This window comes from Eubalaena glacialis, chromosome 1 (genome assembly GCF_028564815.1).
Source record: "Eubalaena glacialis isolate mEubGla1 chromosome 1, mEubGla1.1.hap2.+ XY, whole genome shotgun sequence".
NCBI classification, from domain to species: domain Eukaryota; kingdom Metazoa; phylum Chordata; class Mammalia; order Artiodactyla; family Balaenidae; genus Eubalaena; species Eubalaena glacialis.
Window position 1 is genome coordinate 189,810,824 of NC_083716.1, and position 6,007 is coordinate 189,816,830.

Below are 6,007 nucleotides of genomic sequence, written 5' to 3' on the forward strand. Positions count from 1 at the left end.
ACTATTTCAGAGGGAGGTGAATTTCTTTGTGAAGAATTTAAGATTAAAAAACAATACCTTAAACCTCCCAAAAGAGGTAACCAAAATCTGAAGGTTTACACAATATTTATGTAGTAGTTACGATATTCACAAAATTCTTATGTCCTTTTATGAAAATGTACCCACTTTTCATTTTGATTCTTTAATTTAACTGTATTCCCTGTGTTTATTTTTAAAGTTTTTTGTATAGCTATTCTCTCTTACTTTATTGTGAGCTTATGGTTCTTTTATTAGGTGATCTAGTCTCTTACATTGTATGCTTTTTATTCTGGGTCCCTAGCATTCTGTTTTTGGGTCTGACGTCATAATTTTCTGATCTCCTTGGATCTGTGGGAAAGTGTTTTATACTAAAAAATCATTTTTAATAATTTTTTTTAAAATTTATTTTTATTTTTTTATGGCTGTGTTGGGTCTTCCTTTCTGTGCGAGGGCTTTCTCTAGTTGTGGCCAGCGGGGGCCACTCTTCATCGCGGTGCGCGGGCCTCTCACCCTCGCGGCCTCTCTTGTTGCGGAGCACAGGCTCCAGACGCGCAGGCTCAGTAGTTGTGGCTCACGGGCCTAGTTGCTCCGCGGCATGTGGGATCTTCCCAGACCAGGGCTCGAACCCGTGTCCCCTGCATTGGCAGGCAGATTCTCAACCACTGCGCCACCAGGGAAGCCCTAAAAAATCATTTTTAAAATGCGGTTTGATTGATGATCTGTTTTCTAGTTCAGTATTCTACTAGGGAACATATTTTTAAGGCAAGAACAGTTATGGTTTTGTAAGAAATTTTACATACATTTTTAAAAAGCCCAAAATCATTTACAATTTTATTTCTGGCCAGAGGCTTTGATTAGGTTTTTTTTTTTATTAAGTCTCCATACTGGCAAGGCTGAACTCTGTACGTTATGAATTTGCTTAAAGATATTCTTTTAATTATTCAAAATAAAATGTACTTAAAATTAATTATAATAATTAAGATAGAATTTATTTAATAGCTTTCAAGTAGACTTTCAAGACTTTTAGAAAATATCATTGCCCTCTAGATTTTATTAAGAAAGTCCTGAGCTCTTCTTAGTTACACATTATAGAGAGCAAGCATTTTCCTATACATAATTTGGAAAGTGCACACTGAGCACATCTGTGCATTTGAGAAAGCAGGCTTTCTTATGCTGCCAGGAGCAAAAAGTGGAGGTGATAAATGCAAATTATGTTTCAGGATTGCTTATAGCCTGACAAGATGCCATCATATGCAAAGCTATGAACTTTGCTTCTATTAAGAAGCAGCATAAATGTAATCAACCTTCTGTGAGCTGTTTGAAGCCCAACAAGGCAGACAGAATCCTCTTGAATATGAGACTGGTGTATAATACTGTCTTTATGGTCAATATTGCTGAGGGTTTGCTGGGTGAACCTTTTCCATTCACATGAAAGCATTTATTTAAATACATTTTCCTTTGTTATTGCTATTTAGTTTTCAGCCATTAAATGTTGTAAATATGAAGCCTTAAATTGAACTTATTCCTTATGGATAGTTTATTATTTTTGTCTGTAGTTTGCGTAGTTTTTTCCTGTAGTGATCTGGTTACGGTGCAAACATGTATCTTCTGTATCATCTACAGAAGTGCTTTGAGCATCAATTTTGTTTTCTCTTAAATGATAATAGTTTGCTGTATGTAAAATAAATCAGTGAAGTAATTCAGTCTTTTAAATTAGGGGTACTATGTAAGGCAATGATGGGTCATACATGGAGCATGTTTATTGGGCTTCTCATGGATATGTCACTGTGTCATACCTAGTTATTTATAAAAAGGAACTTTATCATTATGATTCTCTGTCTCATATTATAAACAGATGTCAAATATACATCTGTTTCAAGGGAGTGGAAAAAGTATTTCAAGGATTTTTGGCCTCTATTTTAAAATAGATTTTCCTATTTTAGAAAGTCCCCCTCAAAGGTAATTTCTCCAAAGATTCTGGAATGTAACAAGTATAAATCAGAGTATTGTCTTAAAACCTTACCCAATGAATTAACTCAATGAATTAGCACCTTTATAAGCAAAACCACAATACATTAAAAAAACAAACAAATGTAGCACAGTGAATTAATTGATTTTGCCAGGTGACTTTAACTAGTTGCTTTTTCTGCCCAAAGCATCCTGAACATATTTAGTCACCCTGTAGCTATTTAAGAATTTAAACCAGAAGATTTTAAAGTTTTATATTCTTGTGATACATACAATGGCATTTTATGATTAACACATTTATGGTTCGTTTCCTTTGATATACTTTAAAAAAAGCTTATAGTTAAGCTTTTCTACTTCAAGTGAAACTTTGACTTACCGTTTTGTATCCATATTTATAACGTGCCCCTTATTGTTTCTAGGTATTGATATACTTTAATAAAAATAATAAATTTACTATTTATCCCATTAATATCTTTAATTCTTTGAGGTTATTTGTTTTAAAAGACATAAAAATTATTTGCTGTCAAATCCTGGATTAAACAAATCTGTTGGCAAAACACAAAATTATACATTTTGGAATATAAATTAGTTTAAGGTCTGTGGAGATTTGATCCTCCAGCCACCTCAAGAAGTGAAAAGCTAAAGTCAGAGCTTGTAATTGGCATTACTGTGGATAAATTGGCAGTGAAAATTCAATAGAATATTCTAGTAGTTTAAGTCAAGAGATACTCTCAGATTAAACTGAGATTTACTATCTTAGTGAAGCCTTCCCTGACCACCTTATTTCAAACTGCTCCCATCCCTAACACTTATATCTACCTTTCCTGTTTTATTTACTGCATATCCCTAATTATCACCAAAATTATATATTTTATTTTGTTGCTTTTCCCGTCAAAACTTGGGCTCCCCATGAGGGCAGAGATTTTTACTATGTTGTTTATCTATACTAGTGTGTACCCCATAACAGGCATTCAAAAATTGCTTGTTAGAAGGAAGGGAGGGAGGGGGGAAGGAAGGGAAAAACATTGATGCATGTTGTGCCAGCTTAATGGTACCTACTGCAGATCACAGTTCATGCTCCAGCAAATGAACAACGTACATCTGTAGCCATGTCTGACAGTGCATGAGGGTGACAGCAGGGAATATTAGGTCTGAAACAGGATCCACATAGGACCCTACGCAGCAGAAAACATGAGTACCCTTTTTAATTTCTGAATAATTTTCTTCCTTCCTTCCTCCTTCCTTCCTTCCTTCCTTTCTTTATTCTTTCTTTTTTTTTTTTGCAACACCACACAACTTGCAGGATCTTAGTTCCCCAACTAGGGATTGAACCTGTGCCCCTGGCAGTGGAAGCGTGGAGTCCTAACCACTGCACCACTAGGGAAGTCCCTCTGAATAATTTTCTACCAGAATTATTTCAAAATTAAAAAGCTGATCAAACAACCAGCAAGAGTATTCAGTATTTTGCTTTCACTCAGATATGAAAGAATAATGGCTTATGTGCCAATTATCCATTCATTGTCTCAGCTCCAAATCCACTCTTCATTGTGTCTATGAAAAGGAAGATGGGCCATTTAAATATCTTTCCTTCAACAGCCGGTGTGATGTTGAGCTTTGTCAGTAGGAGGCGCTGTGTGTTGGAGAGCCCTTTCAGGAGGAAGGAGCATTTCCACCGGCTTGGTGTGCTCTCGAGGCAGGCTCCTGCAGTTCAGACAGCCTCCTACAGTGCTCACAGCTTCTCCACCACCTAGTGCTGGGAGCCAGGCTTCTTCAGCACTTGGCTCCTATAGCGCCCAGTGGGAGCAGCTTTCCTGGATAATGCCCTGGGGTGGTTTTATAGCAGAGTGCCTATGGTGAGACACCTCCCTGTCAACAGTTTTGCCTGGCATCCTAGAGGGTGGATTTCCAGCAAGTTCTTCCATATCTCTGCCATTCAGTGAGCCATAGCTTCGCTCTGCAACAAGATCCAGATTTCAACCCTGGGAGTCTTCTTCCCTGAACACTCATCCCCAGGGGTGGTGGCTGATCTTTGTATCTGCTATTCCTATGTTGTTTACTTCTTCCTTTCTTACCAATCCCTCATTACTCCAATCCTATTATGGTTAATAAACTTTTATATCAAGCTTTTCCGGCCCAAGTTATTGTGTGGTTTATCTCTCCTGATGGACCCAGACTGTCTAGCCTATAATTTACAGTCAGATTTTTTAATAATTGTCCTTGTGGAGTGTTTCTGATAGCAGGTCAAGCTGTGTTACAACCATGTAGATTATGTAATAAAAGCTGAAATGGCAACTAATGTTGTAGGTATATTTTTTGAGAGTCTAATTCTATCAGTATAAACAGTGTTCAGTGTAAAGTATAAACACAATGACCTGATTTTGTTAGTGCTTCTTGTCTACAGAGTGATGAATTCTTCAAAGTTAAATAAAAAGCACACAAATAGTGCAATTTACTATTGCTCTTATGTTTTCACCCACTCTTCCCATTTGTATATCATACCAGCAGGAGAGGAAATTGCTTTCATTGCTTGCAAGGAGTTCCCCCTCCCCTCTTTCCACGGTTCAGTTATTCTACTAAATTTGTGAATCTACTTAATAATAGTTGTAATTACTGCTAATGCAACTTCATGAACTCTGGGGGGTAAATGAAGACAGCTAATGTCTCACCACTAGAGATTTGTTTATATATACCTTTTATAAAAGCAAATGCAAGCTTTTATAAGTGCTCACAAACAAAAAGTTCCCTATGTTTTCCCCAGGATTGGCATACAGCTTGCTGTGTATAATTTATAGCATTCTCCCTTTCCCCTTTAACAATTCTGGTATAATAATTGCTCATCTTCAGTTTTATGACACATAAGCATATCTTAAATATGACTGATCTTGCTTTGGGGATATCATTAGCAGTTTTTCTCAGTATTTCTTCAACGCATAAAAAGAACTTTTTTTCACACTCAGGGGCTCCCCTGAAGACTCTACTTTTTATGCAATAACTATTTTTTTTTTAACATCTTTATTGGAGTATAACTGCTTTACAATGGTGTGTTAGTTTCTGCTGTATAACAAAGTGAATCAGTTATACATATACATATATCCCCATATCTCCTCCCTCTTGCGTCTCCATCCCGCCCTCCCTATCCCACCCCTCTAGGTGGTCACAAATATGCAACAACTATTTATTGATCATCTACTACATGTCAGGCACTGTGCTAGGTGCTGGGGATATGATGATAAACAAAACAGTCAAAAATCCCTGCCCCCATGGATCTTGCATTCAAAGTAACACCACCATGTAATAACCAGACATATCTGCATTGCTCTCTCAGTCTTCTGCTGGTTAGATTTTCCCCTGTTTTAAAATGTCTGAACCATGGAGGTCTTTCTTAGGAGAGGTGGGCAAATGACCAAGGGCAGGGTTTTCTAAGGATCTCCCAACACGACTGCTCCTGGTCCTACTGAAGTAAATAGCAGCTGTAAGAAGAAGTACAAAAACTCTTCCTCACTAGCATCTACCTACAATGATAACATTAATTAACAATAAATATCAAAGTTTAAAGAAAACAATTTCCTAGAAATCACTAGAAAAAAAGTTGTCTACAGATACCAATTGTGTATTCTTTTTGTTATAAGACAGAGCCCTAAAATCATATTTCAAAAACTTCCTTCCCCAACGTGCAGCCTATTTTTTTTTTTTAGTTTTCATCAAGCTACACACGCACATACACACACACACACATTCCTTTAGGCAGTGAATGTGTTTTATAAGTGATTTTCAAAAGACCTTTATTCCTTTTTTTTTCTTTTTAGCCGCGCCACGCAGCATGTGAGATCTTAGTTCCCCAACCAGGGATTGAACCTGTGCCCCCTGCATTGGAAGCACAGAGTCTTAACCACTGGACCACCAGGGAAGTCCCAAAAAACCTTTATACTTTAAAAATATTAATCAAGCTGATATTTAAGGAAATAATTGATACTCTTTTCTGTTCTGTCAAGGTATAGAGTCCTTGGATAACTGTATCTGT